The sequence below is a fragment of the Mastigoproctus giganteus genome, chromosome 10, assembly GCF_048544385.1.
Source record: "Mastigoproctus giganteus isolate SK-2022 chromosome 10, ASM4854438v1, whole genome shotgun sequence".
Classification (NCBI taxonomy): Eukaryota; Metazoa; Arthropoda; class Arachnida; order Uropygi; family Thelyphonidae; genus Mastigoproctus; species Mastigoproctus giganteus.
The window spans coordinates 26,224,579-26,248,737 of record NC_143584.1 but is presented as its reverse complement, the minus strand read 5'-3'; the positions used below and the strand labels follow the sequence as shown (position 1 = coordinate 26,248,737).

At 38.1% G+C, this 24,159-nt stretch overlaps 1 protein-coding gene across 1 annotated transcript in view; it reads left to right on the top strand.

Moving 5' to 3' along the window:
* The first annotated feature begins 5,426 nt into the window (after positions 1 to 5,426).
* Positions 5,427 to 24,159, top strand: part of LOC150078912 (uncharacterized) — a 72,768-nt gene continuing 54,035 nt past the window's right edge. Inside the window, exon 1 of the mRNA XM_090382440.1 lies at positions 5,427 to 5,592. The gene's annotated coding sequence lies outside the window, so the exon portion shown is untranslated. The remainder of the gene's footprint in view (positions 5,593 to 24,159) is intronic.

Here is a 24,159-nt window from a genome sequence, read left to right as displayed (position 1 = left end):
ATAGAGGAATGTACACTGTCAATAGATACACTATTCTGTATAGAGGGGTGTACACCCCTCTAGCCTGCAGACTGTTCAGGAAGTGAACCAATACCATAACAAAGCAGACTTTAATAATTTTGGGAACAGGGATGGATTTACTAATAGGACTGCTCTTCATCTATTGATAGATAGAGCAGTGCGCATTTGTTTACACCGTTCCCTTGTTAGGACAAACATTGAATCCAGACTTAAACACCGATTTGTTAATCTTTAGAGGCTCGACCTATGCGAATAATTTCTAGTAAATGAATGCTGCAGACACAATTTCCCGCTGTAACTTAATTTGCACGAAACTTTTGAAAAGGATGTTGCTTTTCAATTGTTCCAAAGTGCTTGGAATTTTAATCCATTAATATTGTAGAGGATCGATCGTCTTTGGATTAATGTTGTAGAGATATGAAATCTGTATTTCATGGAAAACCACCACGTAACGTCGTTCATTTTCAGAGTTTCTTGGTGAGTCATGTGGAATTTCTGCCAATTTGTGCTAAACGTTCCTCGATGCTCGAATATGACTCATTCACATTCCCAGTCCTCTGAACATTTTCACAAGCTTCCACATTGCAGATTTTATTGGTGTCTTATGACATCGAAATTGCTTACAAAAATCACGTTGAGCAGTGTGTTCAATGACTATTTTGAGGTAATATTTCACGATGAATACACGGTCCTCTGGGTTGAACCTCATGTTCATTTACTGTTTATACTACGCACGCGCATTCATAGTTTTAAAAGTTGTTGCAACACCATTTCAAATGATCCATCTTGTATATATGCAGATTTTGCAATTGTATTAGTTTCACCTCTAGCTAGAAAATATTCAGATATTCTCAATTCGATATTAATTAAATGACCATATGAAGTGGTCTCGCGTACAGAACAAACCTTTATTTTACAATTTCGTGTTTTTTAATGTGAAGTCGGTTTCATAATGCTTTTGTTTGAAGGAATAAAACAAACATAATGTAAGAATTATGCCAGTAAATACGGTATTATAAAATAAAAGTCTGTCTATTGAGAAACATGGTGATCCAGCGCGATGCTAATGTAGTGATTCTCATGCCACTATATATGTATATACTGTTCATGCCTAAACCACATAATACTTGAATACAATTTTAGCTGAAAGTAAAATCGGTGGGAGCCTGAAGCTGTTTTTTCTTCTAAGCAAGCGCGATGTTTTTACAGAGTGAAATTGTTCCCTTTGAAGCAAAGGAAACACTTTACTATAAATAAATATGGGTGGTACATAAGACATAAATAAACTGAGACATTTCACATCAAGTAAACAAGTAGAGGCATTCTGCTAGAAATCAAAACACACAAAAACACTTCGAGTGAAAAGACACAAAACACTCTACGTGAAATAGATGCATTCTCTGCAACGAAATGCGAGTTATAAGCAATGACCGATTCGGCGAAACACGCGCATTTGGAGATAAGTTTTGTGCAACCAAAATCGATGCCGCAAAAACAAAACAAATGTCCATCTCGTGTGACATGCAAAAAAGAACAAAGAAGTGAAGTAAATATGCGCACCACAGGCGTTTATTTTTTCTTATTCCTTTTGAATGAGCCACGCCACCCCATATTCGAAACGACAGATTCACGAATAATCCACTCTTAATGAAGATATTATTAATTCCAATTGTTGGATGCACTGGAGCTATTCACTGATGCGTTATTTTAGAAGTAAAATGATTAATTAGTGGATTCTCCTATCGTTTATATCTTTCTTGGGTCTGTTCTTGTCATCCGCCAGTGGAACTTCACGTTAAGCAGCGATTACTATTGCATCAATGTCCGCAACCGCCACAAATGACAGCTGTTAGGGACTGCGTTCCTGACTGAGTCATCAGCACCACGTTTTTTGTTTTCTTCTCTTCCCGAGATGGAGTTATAGCACGTAGTTAGCTGAAGAGCACGTGAGCATCGCGGTGGTTTACAAATGCCTTCACTGACAGTGGATCATTTAAGTCGAGAGGGAGGAAATATATCTATGATTAGCCCACTTTATTTATTTAAAAGAGCTACGAAGAATTGGTTAATTAATATATCAGCCACTGTCATATTACAGATGCTCTCCCTAGTACCCTCTCAATATGTACACGTTACAAATAGCAGACTGCTTAGGAAGAAGTGCTGTTTATTTGAAGTGCACGGCCAAGATAACTCGTGGCGACTCCATATTTTGCTACGTTCACAAACATGATTTTTTTCCCAACTCATACACAATTTTTCTTTTATAGTTCTAGCATGTCCTCAAAGCCCTGGTCTAAATTTACATAAATTTTGAGTACGCAATCATTTGTGTGGATGCTGAACCCTTTTGATGGATATCGAGTCTTAATTATTTAAAATTTGTGTATTTAAAAAAATCTATATTATGCTTTTTTATCAAAATTATGAAGTGAAGTTTATTAAGCAGCTTGTATATTACTAAACTGTTTATTCACACACGGTGTCCTTTGAGTATTTTCTCTGTTTTTTCTGCGATTTTTATAAAATAAGTAAATACGTTTAAAAAAAGTAATTTTATGAATAATACCTGTATACAAAAAAATATACGTTGAATATTTATAAACAAAGAAGCATATACTCATTTTTCCTCAAAGATACTCATTTTCATTTGAAGGGAGGAGAAAAGCAAAAGCTTAAATTTTATTTAGGCCTTTTGTCTGTTTTAAAACAGACAAAAGCTTTTTGCTGTTTGAAATGGACAAAGGATTTTTTTTTTGTAGTTTGAAATGGACAAAGGATTTTTTTTTTGTAGTTTGAAATGGACAAAGTATTTTTTTTTTTGTAGTTTGAAATGGACAAAGTATTTTTTTTTTTGTAGTTTGAAATGGACAAAGGATTTTTTTTTTTGTAGTTTGAAATGGACAAAGGATTTTTTTTATTGTAGTTTGAAATGGACAAAAAGTTTTAATGGCGGTTTTTATTCGCAACTTTTCAGTTGCGAATAAAAACTGCCATTCAGTTATAAAACAACTGAAAGAAAATTTCATAAGAATCATAGAAGAAATCTAGTCTCGTAAATATGTTTATTTTATTTATTATTAAAACGAACTGTTTTAATTATGTTTATTATACGTTAAATATTAGTATTTTTCGTCTCAGTTTAAAATTCATTAAGTGTTTCGTATTATAATTATTGGTGAATGCATTTTAAATGTATTTCGAGATTTTTGTGTCATTTTAAATGAAAGATTCTTAATAGTTCAGCTGTTTTATTTCATTCTATGGTTCGTGTATGTGTGAACAAGAATTAGGCTACCTGCCAGACTGTTTGCTTAAGTAAAATTAAAAAGAAACATTCATTATGCGATTTGAAAACAAAATTGGAATGAATTGAAACACTAGAGGATGGTGTATGTCTGATTTGAAATGACCTTTCGGATCCGCGTCGGATGTTTAGGTGCCCTATGACGTGGTTTTTCCTTAGTTACCTGAAAGTACTTCCATCAATACCGATCATGTGGCCATACAGCAACAGGAGGAGATAAATGAACTATGCCCATCTGTGTGGAATCCACTGACCAGAGATATTTCTAGACCACTCCGGGTCTTAAAATCAACGGAGAGCATCATTGTTAGTGACGTTAGTACTCGGAAATTACGATCGCAGATGCATTTGGAGGCAGAAATAAGCGGAGAGTAACGGGAGAAGATAGTACCGTCGTTATTCCCCATAAATTACAGATATTTATAGCCGAAATGCACGAGACTATATTCCATCCACTAATTCAGCTTCATTAGCGTCACTAGTGATGCATTTCTTGTGTTGCAGTATAAGCGACACACGCATTCCTGCCGTAAAAATGTCTTATAGCTTCTATCGTGTGGGGAGGCCATTGTCTGTTCTATACTAAAAGCGTTCCTTAATGGATAGATTGACTTTTGTGCTGCTTCGAGAGTTCGCTTTACTCCACGAGGAATAAAATTATCATCCCAAATATCAGCATAATGTCGAGCTAACCGGTTATCATCTTTGACGTCATTAAGTATATCATATTTTAGGCATAATATTCTGCATTATATTAATTTAAATGGCACAATTCGTAATATACGAAGGGTCTTTCGAGTTTTCGTCGTGGCCATGTGGGGGCCGGGATGTTTGAATCTACACACACCACAAAAGTACAAAATCTGGCCTTGAAACAATCAAAGAGGCTTATTTGCTTATATAAAAGTTATGTTCAAGTTTATTTTTGCTTCAAAGAAACGGGTTGTGAGGTGCTGGTTCCTTTGTTTTGCCGGATGAAAAACCGGAGGGTGTTTCATGATCAAGAAACTCTCACAAAAAAAAAAAAAAAAAAAATCGGATTCTCCATTCGAATAAAAACGAACCCGGAGGCTTACCTCCGGGATCTCTGCTTTCGGCTTAAAAAGTTGATTATTTTTCTTCAGAATTTTGATACCTTACGAAATTTACACTGCTCTTTGTAGATAAACTGGCTGTGAGTAGAAATGGCTTTTACGGAGGGAACAGCCAGTTTTTTATTTCCCTGAGTGTCGAGGAACTGACTTCGATGTTTGATACATTGTTCCTAAGCTAACTAGTATCCGATCGATTTAAACGGTCAGGTGTGTCGAAAAACGACAAGCTGATGCAAATTAAGGTAATTAATGAAGTAATTAACACGCCTAATTAGTCTAATTGGAAAAATCCAACGAAATCCTAAGATGTAGCGTTCACGCCTAACGTGAAAAACTTGAGGTGTTTTGTTTTCAGCGTTAGCTTCCTTCCCCCTTCCTCACCCCATCTTTGTATTGAGGGTGGCGGAACCTGCTGTCTCTATATCTTCTCTTTTATCCCTAATTTCGGTTACGAAGTTAACTCATGACTCGTTTTATCTTTCTTTTAATTAGAAAACCGACGATCTGCCTGATTAGAGCAGCTAGAATTTCTTCCACGCAAGCAAATTTTGTTCCCCCTCCCCCATTTTAATGCTTTCATAAAGTAGCGCTGGATATTACTTTAGCATAACTGTGGCTTTTAATTTTGTGGGCATCTACGTGCATTATTCAACTTAGATGGCGCCTAAAGATTCATATGACTGTGTGATGGATTATTATTATTTTGGCTTACTTTTAAACTTATTTTATTTTATCATTGTTGTTGAATAAAAAGTATTCAAAAATTGGTGGTAAAAAAAATTAGATATTGAGGAATTCTTCCTCGGGGGATCTTCGACTTCCACTACAAATTTTCTCTCGGTGAAAAATATCAAACTCTTATTGAGTTATAATTTTGAGTTAAATTGTGACATTGTGTGGTTTTGTTTGTTTTTTTCCAGTGATGATTGCATCGCTCTGCCTTCGTCATAGAGGACTGCTGTTGAAGAAAGGGGTAAGATTGGTAGGCTCTGTGCAGTAGGTATTGAACTCGATACTCGCAAGCAGCATGTCAAGACCCTTGGAGAGCATTTCGCCATTATGGGATCATTGTGATAATCGCATACACCAAGAATTCCCGGTATTTCAATCTGAGTCCTGGTGTCCTTCCAGGATGTATTGAAATTGGATCTTGTAACAACCAATATTCAGGTAAGATCTGAACTTAAAGAAGATTGCAAAATTTAAAGTAACAAAGTATTACAGAAATTAAACTGTTACCAAAAATTTATCTGCTAGTGAAGATAAAATTAAGCTATCAAAGATACCAGAAAGAATTTAATTCAGAAATATTTTAGAAAAGTTAAGGATTAAATTTACAAAATATTGTAGAAATTAATATTACAAAATTACTCAAATCAGATTTAAATATTACAGAAATTAAATTTAAACGAATTTTAAGCAAAAATTTGTCTACCAGACACCTTATCTTAATTAATCCCCTTCAGTTAATCCACTGGAGTCCACTTAAAACACTTTCTTCGACTGCTTCCAGCAGAATCCAGTTATTTTCCAGAGATGATGATAATTGTAGAGGTTTTTGAAAGAAGACAAATTTGTTAAAAAGGGGTTGTTATTAGAAATATCTCTACTCAAGATATCAACAGACATTTGCATAATTAAATAATGGGATACTTAGTGAACAAAGGTAGGTTTGTAAGCTTTTCCCTTTAAGATGTCTGTGTACTGAGTCGGCTAATGAGAATCATCAGAATAAGAAGATTATGAACCGTATGTTTGGGAGATGGCTGGCTATTACCAATAAAGCCAACGTGTCATTAAGCGTAGCTAATGTCATTGCAGGGTTTTAAAAATAAAGAACTTAAATCATGGAAAAAGCAAAATTAAAAAAAAAAAACATTTCGCAGTCTAAAGATATACAGTATTAAGGTTGGATATGTGCCAGCACCCCTTGGCCAGATTAATATACGGCATCTGAACTCCTCTCATCCTCCCCTCCAACCCCCATCAGCTACATAATGTGTTGCGTAGACAGACCAGGCTATTCGATGGAAGGTACTTTTGTTAAGATAGATACTTTAAAGGAAATCTATACTCAATGTGGATTTAATCAAGTTGAGAATGGTAATCTAAAATCTTAGACTTTACGGACAGCATAATTGAATGATTTCTTATCCCTCCAAATGCGGGTTTTAGTACCACCACTTTAATAGATAGTTTCCACCCGTTGATGTTGCACTGTTTTTTTTCCAGGGATGGGGGTATTTATTTTTATTCACTCCATTAAGAGATATTCATTGGTCATCAAATATTAGCGGTTGGATGTTTTGTAAATTACTTTAAGCGTTATAGCTTTGCTGTGAACAGTGTTAGTCGTTGTTGGGTTTCAGGAGCATCAGCGACTAGGCATATTGCTCAGTGTATGTTGTAAATTGCGTGTGTTCTGAGGCCGATTTACTGTTTGCTGGACGCAAAACCGGAGTTTCCAGGAGAAAAACCATGTCACCCTCGCCTGAGACCGACTAACTCAGCAATTTTGTGGAAAAGGCACATAAAAATTCCCCACGTCATCGACTGGACTCGAACTGTGGTCTTTTGCACCCAGTGTGGGGAGGACAGCACTCCTATTAACTGTGCTACCCAGGAGGCCAATTGTTGCTAGTAAGTCGGTATTAATTAATTTATAATAGTCTTAAAGATTAATGTAAAATTTGGTGTCCAGTTTGCGTAGGTGCTTAACTACTTAATGAATTCCATTAAATGTATTTGCTAAAAGTCGTGAAGAAATCAGATTATTATGAAGTTTATAAAAAATTGACATATATGGATAAGTTCCACACTATCACACCAAAAGTCAAGGGGAACCCTCTGATAGCATAAAAGTGGCTGTGACCAAGAAATATGCAAACAATGGGCATGGAAAGAGCTAAAAGAGTTCTTCAGCTGAGATTGATAGTTTGTATGTTGGGAAAATGTCTGTGTGTGCTATTGCACAATTGACAACGTGCGAGAAATGGAGATTCCAGGGTGTCACCGTGCACATGGGGGTACATGTGTGCCCCACATGCTGAAACATGTACATGAGTCTTTTTTTTTTTAAATAAATCAGTTAATAATTGTGGAATCGTAACTTGGGGTCGAAGACTATACGTAAGTCGGTTTGCATGGGCACCTCAAGAGGTAGCTACAGTCTGGGTTGTATTATTTTTCAGTGGATAATCGCTTTGAGTGATCGTGATTGAAGACTCGTGACTTCAATCACGATCTCATTTTCTGAATTTTGCAAACTCCTCTGACCTAGTGGTATATCCGTTGTAGTTAATCAACCTGGTGATTAACTACAACGTTACACAATTAGTCTCTGTCGATATGGACACTTTGAAACTTCAGTTAGACCTGCTCTCTGTTATTCTTAGAGTTTAGGATTAAGGATATCTTGAAGTATCCTGCAGAAGCACAAAACCTGGTGTAGTTGCTTGCATAGAGACGCTGAACAGCGACCACCAACTTGGAAGTTTTCTTCATAATTGGGCGAGGAGAAAAAGAGTCCCCAGAAACTTGTCTTCGGGATATGGTATTCTTCGCAAAGTCTTCCGGTGGCAATCTTCAGTGTATTAAATATCTTGAATGTGTTTGCTGTGAAGCATCGCCAAAGATTATCGAGCACGTTGGGTTAGAAGCGAAGAAATAGGCTCGGGCCAGTAGAGAGACTCGTATTGGCCTTGGGCATGAAGTCGAAGATGAATTTTCTTTTTTGTTTTGTCTGCGTATATCATAAAACAGTAGACGTACTGGAGGCACTGCGCACTGAACCTTGGATATTCCAATCTCCTCCAGGAATTAAAGATAAAAAAAAAAAAAAAAAAAAAAATCCTCTATTCTTGAAGTTTCATGTTAAGGCTGTCTACAGCATCAATTCTTTGAAAATTCAATTCTAATTCAATCTTTCAAACGTGTTTTACTTCTTGTTGGAGTTGGAAAAAAAAAATCCATCGCATCGTAATAGGTTCGTGAGGTTTGCAGTTTGATGAATTTTAGAGCAAGCTGATGCAATCTAGAAGAAAATAAAGCAGGTATCAACAGACTTTCTTCATTTTTCCAGAGAGCCTACTCCTTCCGGCATTTTGTTCTTTGAACATAAAGTACAAGGCCAACGACCGCTGCTTAATAGTTTACTGCCTCTCCGTAAGCTCTAACCCGACGAAGCAGTGCCTAAAGTAATAATCATATAATTTGACGGCTGACGGCCTTGGCGAAATAATATAATGGAAGGGCTGCCAGCGAAGCAATGAGGGATGAGTCACACAAGGGCAGGGAAGAGACGTCAATTCGGGGGTGTCGATCACACACATTAGTGGAACTGGTGTTAATAGAGATATCAACTCCGACAAGCCAGTGACGGCCGTATATTTCCGAATTATGACCTCTGTGTTGCTCCTTAGTCGGAGCGCTTCATTTTCTTGTAAAGCCAACTTCTGTCTCCAGCGAAATGTGCCATCATAAAGATGTGGCTGAATTGAGAGTGGTTGTTAAGTTTAGTCATTTTCTGAGCCACGCGCCAAGAGATTTCTCATTTATTCTTCGAATAGAAAGAGTGATGAGTATCTTTTTTTTTTATTTTCCTAACCCATTAGCTTTTTTCGTGTTGTGTGCACTAAAAGCGCTTTCTTGATAGAAGGAACACATTCTACAATAGATCCTTTCTTGTGATAAACTGTAATATAAGTACAAAATTAAATTCTGATTGGATGAAAGAAAAAGAACTCAATTTAATAAATACTCCGCTAACTATTATTTTGTTGCCATTAAAGCGGATGGGTAGTTTGAAGAATAATGTGGCTGTTGTTGCAAAAAAAAAAGAAATGAGTTCCAAATGAAATGATATAAGCTCTTGTAATATGCGCACAATCACGTTAAGTCCAACACAGCTGCGCACGAAAATTTTCATGCTCCTATTGATCGTTTCATATCTTGGAGTTCTATTTGTATTGTATGCATTAGAAGTAGGTATTGTACCACCAATACGTCTCTATAGCAACACCAATCTACATGGATGAGGTGGCTAGATGAAATTAGCATCAAGAACCCAGACTGTCCCAAAATAGAGGGCGATGATTTATGATTGGAAGTATTTGCGAAGCATTGACTGGAAGATGAAAGTTTTAGCAGTTAGCGCAGACAGAGCTCCTTATCAAGGTTGGGTGACCATTTTTAAAACGGTTAGTTCCACCATTTAGCATCACGGAAGTAAAATTTCACTTGAGGAAGTCGAAACAGAGAAGTCACTTGACCATAAGATCCTTTTAATACCCCATTCCTGAGAAGAATGGTTGTTGGCGAAGTTTTCACGATGGCTAAGCACTGAGTGGATGCTCTATGAACAGCTATTGGCTTATAAACAAAGAGTAAGCGATACACAAACAGGGGAAAAAATGAACTGCTCCGTCTCCATGACAACGGTTATAGCTGGGATCACATTCTGTGCCCTGTCACCTTTTTCATATATGCTTTTAGACGCGTTATGCATAGCGTCGGCTTCCTCTTGTCTGTGCATCCACCAGTCCGTTCTTCTGGCGCCCAGTGGACAGATTTTTATGACATTTTATTATTAATTTAGCTATTTCAGAAAAATATGTTGTCACATTGGGGTTACCCAAAAACAACCTTATCCAACCATATTAGGTCCATAAATTGCACATATCCTCTGCTCGCTTCCTCTTTATCTGGATGAAAAACCAGTCTCGGGATATTATCTCATGCTGGCCTCTTCTGATAACTCAGCCACGTTATTTATGGTAAAAGCCCATAAAAATTCTTCGCTTCATTGATGGGATTGAAACTTAGATCTTTTCCAACGTTGTGTCCAGGAGGAGGAGGGTGATTATAACAACCGTGCTACCACTTAGCCGAAGCACTGGATATTGTTTGTTTCGTTCGGTCATTGGAGGAATGAGGGACAATATGGCGGATGCGTAGAAAATAAATGTTTTCTGTTCGCGCATATGAAACTGGTTGCTTTTTGAAGAGCTCTTTTTTTTGTTACAAAGGTAAACTGCAGCCATTATGAACCCACTGCAGGATGGAAGCCTCCTCAACAATTCATGCTGAGGGAAATGGACCATAATCTGCCACGCTGGTCCAGTGCAGGTTGGCAGATCGACCGTATTTAGCAGTCAGGGGCTTGAACCCCGGTCCACTCAAAGAGCCTGACTTCTTTATTTACCATTTTACACTTTTTCTATTTTTTAAGTTTATTATTTAATGCTATGGAAAGCACTGTTGCCTACCAAAATTAAATTCTGTACGCGTATCTTTACAGACTTGTTTAAACTTGTTAGAAATTTGAAATCAGGGTTCGGGGAAGCGTTGTGCGTAATAAACACATGACAGATACGTTACAACCATCCTAAAATCACATTTGATCCTTTCCTGACCCTAATATATCGTGTAAAAGATGCATGCGTGACCTAGATCTATTACGAAACGAACCATGCCTTAATATCATTATAGAGTTCACTGAAGATCGCCTAGAGGTCAAATGCATACAGGTGAAAAGTAAATTAACAATTGTAACTTTGACCCTTTAGCCCATACTCTTCCAGCCAGTTTTTTTTATTATCCTAATGGCCTTATTACAAACCAAAATTACTCCTCTCTCCATAGAGTTATGCATCCTGGATGAACTCGCTGAAAGGCGCAATCTAGCTTTCTTACATGATCGTACCAGCATAAAACTTCTAAATGGCAGAGCCCTAGCATTTGATGCATCGTAACGCCTGGCTATATTAGGTTTATCATCTGCTACTCCTTCCAGCTATGAATATCGTTAAATGCTGTTCCACTTTACAAGCCACTCTTCTTACCAGCTACTGGTAATTGGGAGCACCTCCACCAGTGCTCTTGACGCTGCTAATTAGATTCCCCTATAGAATTAAATAACCGGTAATGAATGACCGTAGGCTTGCTATCTTGGGCTTGTTCCTTCCAGTGATGGGAAACAAACTTTACGGAGGTCAGGTGCTTGCAAACTTTCCGCATGCTAATTACATAATTCTCTGCTTTGTACCAAATCGCTGGTTAGTAATCTTTCGCGTGCATCCTCCTTTACATCGTAAAGGAGAGTGAGAAAACCTAAGAAAAGAAGTCTGAAAATACTCAACCCAAGTTGGATATTTTCTCATTTGACCTTTAATTACTTTCTGTACTTTTTAGGTTTGGCATTTGTAATCCATCTTGAAGATACTCTTCTTTCTCACGACATTCTTTAAATTCCAAAAAGATGGCATCACAATGGGAAGTTGGAATTATTAAAGCGGATATCTAGGTCGTATTGACAGCGACTGATATCCCTCAGGGCAATTTTGATGTCTCGCGTTCCGCTTAAAGGGAAAAATACTCTCGCCTCCATTCCAACATCATTCAGTCCATTGAGACGTAGAAAATGAGATCCACCAGAAGAACTGCCATGTTTGCAGGTATTCTAATGATCGTGCCACTTCGCGAGATATTCATTTGGGAGAACGGATTGTCAACAACCAGACAAATATTGTAGCTGGTTTCGTGTATTCGTTCTTTCTTTTTTTATTTATCCAGTCTTCAGAGAAGGAAGTTTAATTTATCCTTTCGTTAAAAATTGAAAACCGACTACTCATAGGAGATATTTGCTATTTGAACTGTAGATGGCACTTGCAAAGGGAATAAGCAAAATGCATAGAGAAAATCGATATAAAGATTGAGGAAAAAACCATAAGCGACAGTGAAGAAAAGAATTAGACACTAACTGGTTTCATAACCGGAAATGACTTTGGAAACTCGCAGACAGTATTGATTTTGTCTGCATACTTGAGGGATGTTGAATATGCATTTGGTTTAATCTCTCATGTCTACGTTTATTAAAAGATGGTTTATATAGATTTATAATCTCATCTCCTATGGCTTGTGCTCTCTTTAAAGAAAAATTAAACCATTAAAAACCAAAAATCGTTCTCTTAATAATTGTGGTCTTTTAGTAATTCTATGAAAAAAAATCTTATATTGCATTTATACTGGCATAAGAGTGATAGATTAGCTGCCCCCTCCCATTACAATTTTAATCTTCTCCAAGGGAGATTTTTAAATAAATAAAGATGTAACCAGTGTGGATTCCTCATTCCACACACCCCATAAATGGAATCGCCAGGAACTATATTTTACGTAGCCAGACTGTTCAATTATACATGGACTTCTGGGAGGCACAACGAAACATGGCTATTGATTCTATGAAAAATTTAAATCCATCGAGAGATGGAGGAGAATTGGGATCATTGCTGCTCTAAAGACAATGCCTTGTCTTAAAGGGTATATCTTTTTGGGCGAAGGTTGTAATTTCGTCTCACTACTTGTCTTGTGCTCCATAAATGTTCCTTGATAAATGCCTTACTCGCTGTGTGCCCTTGTGAGACTGGCGCGTGGGTGTACGTGTCTTCTTTGGGAGAAGACGAGAAAATGCGATGTAACTTATACAAGTGGAATAATGTCCTGGTTTTTCAAATTTCTGATATGGCCAGGTGAAATGATAAACATCTTTATGTTTTTAAATATCTATTTCCACCTGAAAATATTTTATGCGCTATGTTCCAGTAAACTGCGTGAGGGCTGTTCAAAAAGTAGTGGGCAATAATACAGCTGTTAAAAACAGCATATACAACCAAAGAGAAAAATAAGTCTGAAAGAAAAAAAGAACTGAGGAGAGTTAAAAAGGGAAAGTCTTGAATCAATATTCAATCAGACAGGTAACACAAGCAAGAGATCTCGAATTCATGATTGCAGCTTTGACATCTGTATCGCGAAAAGAGTCATTCTAGCAATCAAGATGGTGAAGAGTCAAGCAATTCATTAATCTGGGGTTATCTGGCTTATTATATAAAGCGCTGGTTCTTCCTAAGCTTAAGATTTCTTCGCATATCTGGAACCCACTAGAAAATACGCCAAAAAAATTCATCGGACATTTCATAAATCATGGAGCAGTGCTTTACCAGAGAAAAAATTATACCCGACTTTGTCGATATTTCAAACTTCAACCATTAGATGGAGAGCAGAAATATTCAAGATATGAAATTCTTCCACAAATTGATTACAGGTTACATCCGGCCGTTCCAGAACAAGTTCATCTTCATGTCCCAACAGAGTCAATCAGACGATAGCCAACCTTCTGTATAGCTTTATCCACAGAGCAACGAGAATGGTGAACACATTGGACATCGATTTTGTTTTTCTCACAAACGTCAGTTAATTGCAGAGCACTCTCATGGAAGTGGAATGGTGATCTTGATCCAAGGACTTTTCCCACTAATTCCATGCCTTAATTCTGGATGTATAAGAACTGTGTTCATCGATATATAAACAAATGAAACAGTGATTCCACTACTTGTTCAACAGCCCCCGGAATGTTTTCAGGGAAGATTTCAAGGATTGAATTCGAGCCATCCTCCAGAAGAGATATAATTTCTGAGGATCGTAACTCTGACACTCCTTAGAATCTTTAGGAAAAATTAAAATTGCGATGAAAAATGAAAACCATTCCATTAAAAATATGATTTCATTTAAGCAGTTTGGTTTTGTATCTTTAAATTATGCAATAAAGTCGAAGGAGAAAAAAAGTTAGGGATCAAAGTCACGTGAAGGATTCTCGCGCTAAGACTGAAAAACTTTTCGGAAACTATGCAGCTACCTAAGCTGGGATTTGTTGTTTTAAAACTTTCCAGTTTTCTACAATACGAAAAGAAGTAGACAGTATTTGGAGATATCTAGTGATGAACTGTGAAATCTGGAACCTTTGGTATAATGCTATCCGTCTTCGAGTTTTCAGCTGTGGCATCTCTTTGGAGTTTTTCCTCGACTCTGTCTCCTGACTATCCTTTCCTGTGAGCGTCTTAAATCTTATTAGGAGTTCACAGTTTTTTTTCCCTTGCTAGTTGCGCTTGTGTTTTCGTTTAGCTTCTCTTTTCCGCTGTGCCATACATGAGGAAGTGGGTGGTAAAAGGCTTCCATTGTTAATCCACTACACACTCTTGGCAGACTTGCGTGAAGTGTTGTATTAAAGAAGTGTTCCCACACGAGGATTGACACTGTTGGTTTGCTAGATCACGTGATTAAGGCATTCTGGCCCTGTGGAACAAAGTCTAACTTCGGTTAGAGATTTGTTTTCGATTAATGAACTAAGGATTTCTTTTGGCAGTTCGAGACATTTTCCTATGTAGATTAAAACAGCTGGATTTCAACTGAGGAAGGATTTCAACTTCTGTTTTTTATTTCTTGTTTTAAAAATCCTCTGTCTTATTCAGCTATTCGAAACTTCCTTAACTGCTGGACAGCTCGACTCCATCAGAGAAGCACGTGTTTATTCGAGAAACTATCTTGGTATTCTAACGTCCTCTATCCTAGATCAATAAAGATACAAAATTAATGTAACAGAGGATAGGAAACACCTGTGAATTCGTTCAAACTTCAGTCCAAACTTCATATTCGGTTAATGCTTCTAATTTATTTTTTATTAACTGTGACCATCAATAAAGCTAACTTTCCCAGAATTGATTTACATTTTACAAAAGCTCCTCCAGTGTCTGAATATCTTTGAGCAAGTTGAAACACTGAGGAATAAAATAAGGCTGCTGTACATATGGGATGTGTGTCTGAACTCTTGCGATTTTTTAACAATGATTAAAAATAAGGCTAACTTCAGAACAGGGGGCGCACTCCAGACAGCGATTTTTAATTGTGGGAGTTATTTTAGTGTGTTTTTTTTTTTAATAGACTTACATTTTTGGTTAGTGAAAAAAAGGTTAAATTCAGGACGGGTTCAAGCATAGTGAAAAAAGGTTAGGTTATGTTACGCTGCACCCTGTTCTGAAGTTTTACCAATTAGGTTGTTTTTCATTTATCCATTTCCAGATCTATCTAATAGGTTAGTTTTTAATGGAGGAAAATAGATTCCTCAATTTCTTTGCCAGTTGCATAAAAGAAGAAAGATTATTTACCACTACAACAGCTATATATAAAGTTGCTTTTCCTCATGCTTCACTCTTACGTCCTCAGATTACACTAAAATCAACTAGCAGTGGCAACATTAGCTGGTTCATAGCCGCGAATAAAATCACTGAGAAAGACATCAATCGATGATCCACACCGTTTGAATAATTAATACCTTTGCCATCAGAAAAGAGGTTTACAGACTATTTCGCTTCTGCGTGGTTGTATTAATGATTTGGTCATTAACGACAGCAGCAAATCATTCTGATGCGCAGAACAATTTACTTATACAGTATGTGATTTAATTGTATCCTGGCTCTGTCGAAAAACAGATTAATGCCCAAATAAAAATAGACCTTCGTGGTAGATGTTAAGTTACAATAACCAATTTGTATTTTGTGTACAGTAAGAAACCTTTTTTGGTTGTTGAGAAAAGAAGCTCAAAGTAGCTGACTTTTAGTTTCGGATTTCAATTTGGAATTCTCAATTAAAAACGGTCTTGGAACTCTCAAAAAAATCTTTTTTTTTTTCTGGGAGGGATTTGCTTTTCAATCATGAAGGAGAGCTTACTTAATGAACTCTTTGAATATTTGACGGCACAAAACTGAGAGCTTTCCACGCTGCTGCGATTGTAATTTGCCCTCTCGTGGGCGGTCTTGGTGGGTTCATCACGCACCAGCTAACAGCTTATATGAGAAATGCTTGCGCGAACGAAAGATGTTGATTTAGAATAAACAGCTTCCATCGTAGGCCTGTTGAAGCTATCTCTGTCACAGCGTTTTCCCTTGGTCTGACAGAACAATCGATAGCACAACGTTGCTTTGTTTCAGGCGACACATGGACGCATCCGTAGTTTCTGCCAACCCCCCTTCCCCCAATCTCTTCTTCCCTCCCGTTCCCATTACGCATTACAGTGTCCTTGTGTTCAGTAGTCGAAGCATTCAGTCGTTGCTGCAAAAAGGTTGTGTACTTGCAAATAGGCCATTTCGGGGGGGTGGGGGGAGAGTTTTTGATTTGATGTCCCATAAAGTACGTTCTAGCGGTGTTCTTTTAATGTGTAGGCTCTAAAGTAATTCTGTACGTCACATAATTGCGTAATACACAGATGGAAAGAAGTTTTATCAGTCAACAGCAGTGAATAAATAGATGGAGAAATAGAACGATCACAGAAGTTGTCAAAAATGAACGGAGTTCGAGATGAGAGATGGTATAAGTTTTTATCCTATTATAATAGGATGGAAACTTCCATCTTGTATACCATCTTCAAGTATACTTATCTTATTAAACATAAACTCATAACTGACTGTAACAGGAAAAACTTACTATTTAAATCATTCACAAAGTTCTCGTATCTTCTGTGTTTCTGGTCAAAAGAAATGAAAAAAATAATAATAAATTTCTTTTTATACTGTGGGATGACCACATAAGTCAGAGGAGTTTACAATAATAATGGTTTCTCCACTTGTCATTCGTTTCGAGATCTCAGATTTAAGTCTGGTCATAGACAGAGGAATTTCTAAGGTTCTCTTCAATCAAGGCTGCAGTTAGCGATCTAAGGAGGGAGTAGGGATTTTCAGCTCGCACAACATGCAAATCAGCTCACGAACACTTCCACAGACATAATAAGCAATGGCGTAATATGGTCTCAGACTCTGTCACTAAACATAATATTTGAAGTGATTTGGAGAAATCGTCCATGTTCCTGGTCCCCCTCTGTGGGCATTCATCTGATAGAGCCACGAGATCGTGGTTCTGCCTTCAAACGAGTGACTGTCAGACATATCCGGTGTGTGGGAAGGGTGCATTTTCTTACAAATACCATTGCAAGAAAATTTATTGAAAAGCAGTTACAAACTGCTGTAGCCGAGTGGTCATCGCAAGAGTGCATAAATGATTTGCGTGACCATGGTTCCAAACACTTGACTGCTAAATACGGTGCTGTTTCTCGTATTCTCTGTACCTTGTGAACTCCTGACCGTGTGGTTGTCCCCGAGTATAAAAATAAATTGTATTTATTTAATTGTAAACAGCTTAATTAAAAACAAAATAAAGCAATATAAGTATATAAGAATTTTTTTTAATAATTTTCATTTAATTAATAATTATATTAATTAAATTCATTTGTCACTTTGTTTCGACTAAGTGCATTATGGAACTAGACCCATTTATTCAACGGTGAAGATTGTTTCTAATTGGCATCTTCATTAATCCGTTAATTAACGTGATTATTTAATTACGTATTAGTGAGAATTTAATTGGCGTCTTAAGTTTCTTAATTTGCAAATCAGTCTTCTAAATTAAATTAAACGTTTTGTCCCACCTTCGTGCACCCCGGTGCTATTTACTTTAGGGTTATGCAACTCAATAATTATAACAGATGTTTGTACGCATCATGTTTCCTGCATTGAATCGGAATAAATGGCGCCTCACTTCCTGTTCAAAAACATCCCACAGGTTTTCAATTGGATTGAAGTCAGACGAATTTGGAGGCCAATCAAGATGGGTGATATCTTCACTGTGATCCTCCAACCACGGGTCCGATGGCTCTACGCATTAATGCTTCTGAAGATCCCGTTTCTGTCTGGGAAAGAATGCCACATAACAGGGCAGGGTGTACATGATCTCTTAAGAGCTGCCAATAGACTTCTCTTACCAGGGGTTGTTGGATAGTTTCTCCCAGTGTCCAATTTTTTTTTACATATTTTATTATATATATATTATTTTATTTATTTTTATTTTTAAAATTATTTTCTGTTATTATTACTTTACCTGGAGATAGAAGGAAGTCTAGATGCCACAATGGATAATAATAATAATATATGTATTGTCTTTGGTGGCCCCTAGACTGTTGTCCAACTCCACCTAGTGTCGCTGTTATTTATAATACTAATTATAAAGAACTTAATGCCAACAGACCTCATCAGCGAAACGTTGGCCTATACGCACCAAGGATTCTAGTTCTTGCCAGCAAAACATGCTCCATATTAAACAACCACCACCACTTGTCTGGATAGTGGGCACCATGTTGCTTGCGCCACACACGAAGTCGTCTGTCGGCATTTTGCACCAGATATTTGGACTCAACCAACCGGAGCACATTCGTCTCCAGTTCCAACCAGCTTGTTGACACCACAGCATTCTCCGTCGACAATGATCAGCGGTGAGGAGAAGGTATCTCTTGGGTCGCCCGCTGCGGAACCCAATACGTCTGAGTGTGCAGTGCATCGTCATTTGGGACATTGTTCTTGCATTCCTCATTTGTATTGCAATGTCAATTGTTGCACAGTGACCTGCCATTGAGTTCGTACAACACGCTGCACCCTACCGCTTATCACCAACATGCACCTTGCGTAATCCTTTACGGTTCTGTTGGCGAGAAGTGGATTAATCCGTTTGACACCATTCTTTGTAAGCCTTGACCACAGTGGGCCGTGAGCAACCGACAAAACGTGCTGTTTCCAATACAGAAGCACCGACCCTCGTGCTCGCATAATCGTGCCTTTTGGAAATTCCATGATATCTTTACTACATCTCTAAACTGCTACTTTGTCACTTTGAGTTGCGCGGCCAGGTGCAAATTACCACTACTATAGCGTAGGAAGCGAGCGAGCTATGAGTATCGTCCATTACAGATGGGTGGTCATAATTCAGTGATCCCTGAGAATACATCTCTGGGTTGGAATCTATTTTTGACTGGATTCGAACCCAGATCGTTCAACCTAAAAGTGACAAATCACTCTTCCATGAGGACCCATGCTAACCGAATATCATGTTATCCGAGGTCCAGTCTCTGTAAGAGCGCAGTGGTTTCTCCACTTGTCACTCACATCGCCCTCTCGTTGGGTATTTCTCGGTGTTTCATCCCGGAAGAATTTACATATCCACTTATAACATACATTACTATAAATACCACTATTGGAGCGTACATTGCCCTGTTTGGTTGTGTAATAAATAAATAGGTAAAATTTAAACAGAGGTCGCTTCAGTCCTATATACTTAATTTCTTATAATGCTATTGAATTTTCCTCTCGCGTTCGAAATACGTAGTTAGTGCAAGTTGCTCATTTCCTCTGTACTTTGTGTGCGATGACATAAATGTTTTAAATTGCAGTTTAGAACAAAAGATATTAAACGGCGAACTGCAAGGAGAAATCCAGTTCATCGGCCTTATTCGATCACTCCACATGAGGAATGAACTTCTAGATGACAAATGGGCAACCTTTTCTCATTTTCTCAATCTGTTTGTTGCTTGGCACGTTCCGGAGACAGTGAGACAACCCAGACGCCCACCCCACATGGCTGGGTGACTTAATTTCGCTATAAATCAACTAAGCCTTCATCTGCACAAACACCAAAGTTTCCTTCTGTTCTCTCAGCTGCGCATTACATTTCATTGAGACACTCCAGTTTCTCCCCCAGCTCACTTTCCGGATTTCACCTCGACCATTTTCCCGCCTACAACGCATGCCAGAGGACCTCCGCACGAGCTGTAGCGTCATGCTGGTCTCATATTTATCACTCGAAACGTTCTCCTAGAGTTATGACATTTTGAGCCACATAATGATCGCCAGAACAGTCAGGCTTGATGTTAAGTCTCCTTTCACGTCGATGCGGTGAATTTAAAATATCGGAACGCAGTCAAAAACGACAGCGTTTTGTTTCGGCAGATCACGTGCCGCTACTGGGCGGTTGAAGCCAAAATCCTGGTCATTTTCTGTACGTTTAGCCCCCTTCAGATGGACGTTGACGAATAGCAGGGTCCTTTGCTGATCACAAATTTGGACAAAACTTCCGAATGTTATTTATTCTTTTATTCCGTTTTATATTATCCAATCATCAAAGACAAATTCTCGTTCGATTGTGTCTATAAAATTATCAGGATAATATTTTACGTCTATAGAATTTCTTTTAAAAATATTCGATCAGAATGTGTTGAAAGGAAGGTACACGCTTTATCCGAGTCTCTTATAACGAAGTTTTCTCTTTCTATCTTTTTCCATCTCGTAAAGCACGCAAGTAATAACGTAATTTTTACAGACACAAACACCACCCCATAGCCTTACTTACCTTGGTAAAAGATCGACCAATCAACCAACTGTAATGGTTTTTTCGCTCATCCATGTTAAGTGGCATCATAACCTTCCCTTTGCGAAACATTTCACAAGAAGGAATACGAGATACAATAAGGTTTGTCTTAGTACACGCGACTTCAAGTTTCTTGAAGTTCATTTTTTATGTACACTCAGTAATCACTGAATTATGACCACCTACCTAATACCGTGTTGGGTCACAGCTCTAATGGATGAAAGCTGTTATTCGCCTACGCATTGACTCCACTAGACGTCTGAAGACGTCAATAGGGAGCTGTAGCCATGCTTCCCGTTCCAGAACATCTCATAGGTGTTCAATTGGATTGAGGTCAGGCGAATTTGGACTCCTATGGGTGATATCTTTAGTGATTCTCGAACCACTCGTGTACGGTTCAGGCCTGATGACATGGCGCATTATCGCCTTGGAAGATCCTGTTTCTGTCCATGAACAAATGCGACATGGCAGAGTGTACATGGTCTCTTAACAGCTGCCGGTAGACGTCACCAGTGAAATGTTGGTCCATACGCACCATTGGTCTCAGTTGTTGCTAGCAAAAAGTGCTGTCCCATATTAAGCAACCACTGCCATCTGTCTGAATAGTGGGCACCATGCATGGGTGTCCACAGACTTGCGTGCTGCAACAGATATTTGAACTCCTGCGACCAGCACACTCGTTTCCAGTCCTCCAGTGTCCAACCAGCGTGTTGTTGACATCATAGCGTTCGCCGTCAGCGATGATCAGCTGTGAGGAGAGGGTGTCTCTTGGGTCATCTGCTGTGGAGCCCCATAAGTCTGAGTGTGCGGCGAATCATCATTTGGAATATCGTTCTTGCATTCTCCTTATTGTATTGCCATGTCAACTGTCGCACATTGACCTGCTGTTGAGCCTTTTGTTCACTACGAAGACACACCTTTCGTAATCCTTTACATTTCTGTCAGCGGGAGGTGGTTTGACCCGTTCGACCATTCTGAAGGACACAGGTTAGGTATGTGTCCTTTAGCATATATTGAACTCCCTTCAGTTTGCTAGTTTTCTGGCCGGAAAAAACCATGCTGCTCTAGCCTGAGACCGACCAACAGAGCCACAATGTGAAAAAATGCGTAAAAATGCGTCACGCCATTGAAGAGATTCGAACCGGTGTGGGAGGACGATTATTATAACCACTATTCTACCCGTTAGGGTGGGCAAAAGGTGACCCGACGTCCTGTTCCTACATGATCCTAATATATATGCCAGCTGCTTGAATTTTCTATTTCTAGTAAGTCCCTTCGTTTTATTACAAAAGATGCCATTTTTAAATATAGTTGAGTGACGCAGTTTGCCCCCTTCTGTTTTTCCATTTGTTATTTGTCGAATCAAATTCAGAATCTGTGCTCTTTGCAGTCTGATTTGTGCTGGCCGTTTTTTCACAAACTTCTCTTTGGAACAATTTTATCCGAAGTTATAAAATATTTCTTTGGTGTGCCCATCTCGTGCAGTCCTCGCGATGTAACTACAAAGAAGGAATTGGCTGCTATCGATTTCTCATAAAACTCTAGTTTCCCGACCGTCTTAATTCAGGTCACTAGGAAAGATCAGTTCCAGAAATAACCAATCCCTCCACACAACAACACAGTTGTACAGTCCCAGAATCCTTCACCTCGGACTCCCTCTTGTCCAAATGAATACAACATCGAATGATACTGGCTACAGCACGATTTATTGCGCGAGTCGATAAGAATGGACAAAAATAAATTTGAAATCCGTTTGGAGATTAAGTTTAGAACAAAGATGGAACTTCGAGTTGTTGAAATGGTTCTCTACGAATTAATGTAGTTTATTTTTTGAAACAGGAATCACTCAATGATAATGTCCGAACTCTGTCATTGCAAACCAAGAATAGTCTGTTGACAGACCGACTAAGAGATGAATGATGAACTTCCCAGTTCACAAAGTTCAACGCGGCTGTTTTTTCAATGATTGGAGAATTATTTGTCTTAGAAGATCATGAGACAATACAAGAGCTTTCAAAAACACATCATAATTATGAATCAGAATCAAAGAACTAGGATCCTATCAGAGGAGTATTATCGATGCCGGATTTAGGTAGCTGAAACCTTTAGATTCCCTAAATATAAGGTCATAGGGCTCTGGACTAAGAGTAATTGAATTGTTCTGTAGAGGGGGTTTCGACCAGCTACTCCATTGCACCTTGGTAAATCTGGTCTTGAGTATTCCCCATTTGATTAAATCAGTGTTCCAAGGGTTCCAGTGTTCGAATTTTAACGTGTTTTCGCGTTTTACTAGAAATAATGCCCTCTTGGGTAGCATAGTTCGTGTAATCACTGCCCTCCACCACACCTGGTGGAAAAGACCTGAGTTCAAATCCCGTCACTGACACAAGGAATTTTTATGGGTCCTTTTCACAATGTGGATGAGTTAGTCGCTCTCAGACGAGGATAGCATGGTTTTTTCATCCAGGAAACTCTAGTGTAGATATTTCCCCAAAATCCACTGTCATAAACTGGTCACGTGGCCATCTTCAGATAGGATTAGCGAAAAAAAAAAAAGTCCAACCCAGATTTCTGTAGGAAAATGGTAGTTGCCTTCTTTGAGAACACCATGATTGATCTTTTAAACTTGGATTTTGAATAACTGGTGACATTTAAGTGTCTGTTAAGCGCCAAAGGAACTAAGGCTATGGTCCATTGTAATGTCAGCTGATGAAGGGACCCAATATAGTTTGTATATTTGTAAATATTTTAAATATTTGTATAGTTTGTAATTATTTTAGTCCTGCTCTTTCGGATGCAACAATATTCCTCATGCATTCTGGAACCCGAAGCAAAAGACCTTTTCTTAAGTGACCAATGTAAACGCAGGTAAATAATTACATAGTGATAGGGTAGCCAGTGGGAGAAGAGGGATGCGGATGACGTGGTACAAGTGCGCGGGGTAATTACGTCACTAGAAATGCCCAAATAAATAATTACATAGGTCATTTCCTGATTAGATATCGACAGGTTTGCTTTCTACATAGAAAAGATTTGACTTACTCCGTCATACCTCTACATTTTATGTAAAAAAGCGTGCGCGGGGATTGGCGAGCAAAGCGATGGGGGTGAAGCCCCCTAGTTATTAATTTTTAATGTTTTTTTTTTTATTTTTTATTTAAAATCTAGTGGAAAAAGGTATCCTAAAATAATGTTGAAAGTATTACACTTTGTATTTTTTGGTGAAAATGCGATTTTTATAATTTTATTTTGTGTAGGATATATTAAGAAAATCATAATTTGAATTTCATCCCTAATACACGATTTGGTTTCTAAAGTTGGTTTTCTATTTTGGTTTCTACTTGTATTTTCCCTATTTATTGGGATTGCGACAGTAAAGTTGGATGATCGAGTGTTTAAAGGCAGTTCTGATACCATATTTCTATCTGAGTACGTTTTCGATTTCTCGATGATCCCATCGACTTTATATTGAGTTTTTTTTGTTTTTTTTTAAAGTCTTTCAAGCGAAACAACATTCGCATCGGTGACGTCATCACTAACTAGATGAACACTTCCAGCGAACGAGCAAAGATGTTAGATTAAGGTTGGGGGAAAGATGGGGGGAGGGGGTTGCAACGAAAACACGCTTGTTGAAATAATCTTTTCCCGAAGTTAGTAATTGAATTG